Source organism: Galeopterus variegatus, unplaced genomic scaffold, assembly GCF_000696425.1.
Source record: "Galeopterus variegatus unplaced genomic scaffold, G_variegatus-3.0.2 Scaffold306, whole genome shotgun sequence".
Taxonomy (NCBI): domain Eukaryota; kingdom Metazoa; phylum Chordata; class Mammalia; order Dermoptera; family Cynocephalidae; genus Galeopterus; species Galeopterus variegatus.
This window is the reverse complement of record NW_007726417.1, coordinates 648,809-649,929: the sequence shown is the minus strand read 5'-3', so window position 1 is coordinate 649,929 and position 1,121 is coordinate 648,809.

The window sequence follows — 1,121 nt, the reverse complement described above, 5'->3', positions numbered from 1 at the left end:
TGGTATGTAAATATATATAAATATACATCTCTACTATATGTAATGGAAAGACTTTTCATTTCCCTTTCCCAAAGAAATAAAATAGGGAAAGCCTTTTTGGGAAAATAAAAAAGGGTCCAGATCCCTGTACTGGCCAGCTGCCAAAAACATAAAATAAAATTAAAAATAAAGTAAAATTGAACACTTAAGATCTGTATGCATTTCAGTGTATTTTAATTTTATCTCTATTTTTAAAGATAAAATAAGGAAAGGAGCAGTTAATTCAATCCATCAGGTGCAAAGCTCCTGTATTTATTTTTTATTGCCACATAATAAATTACCACAAATTTAGTGACTTTAAAACACTCACTTCTTAGTTCACAGAATTCAGTTTCTTGCAGTCATAGGACTGAGGTCCCCATTGTTCTGCTGTCAGTCAGCGACTGCTCCCAGCTCCTAAAGGAAATTCTTTGGTCCTAGCCCTGTGGCCCCCTCCATCCCTGCGATGGAAAGCCTCCCACAAGTCGAACTCCTTCCACACTTCTTGTATCTCTGATTTCCCTTCTGAGACCAACTGGAGAAAACTCTCTGCTTTTATTTTACTATTTTTTTAAAGAAATAAAAATTTTTACTTTTTCAGAATAAATTTTACATGTAAAAAATTTCTTAAATAAAGTATTATATATCCCTTTTTTAAGTTTATTCATTTATTAATATTATCTTTTTATACTCTGATTTTGTTGTGGAGTACTTGGGGGGTAGGGGCAGAGGGAAAGGGGGAAGGAAATAGGGTGGGAGGAGGAAGAAGGCGGCCTGAGGCTGAGGCCTGTGGCAGCCCCTCATTCCTGCAGGGGAGAGCGGAGGGCTTCCAGCAGTGGCTTGGTCATAGCTGGACTGGTTGTGGCTGTTGAGGGGCATGGCTGGAGCCCCCAGCCCTCCCCCTTCTCTGGCTTGGTAGCCGAGGGGACTTCCAGTCCTTCTTAGTTTTATAGGTGTTCTTTGGTGATGAGAGACCTTTACTAATTAATATCAAACTTTGTCTATGGTTGTGGGTACTTTGTTTTTTCTTTCAGTTCTTTGTTGGGATTATTTGCTGTTCCCACCACTTAAACTCTGCACTGGAACTAATTTGTTGTCCTTTG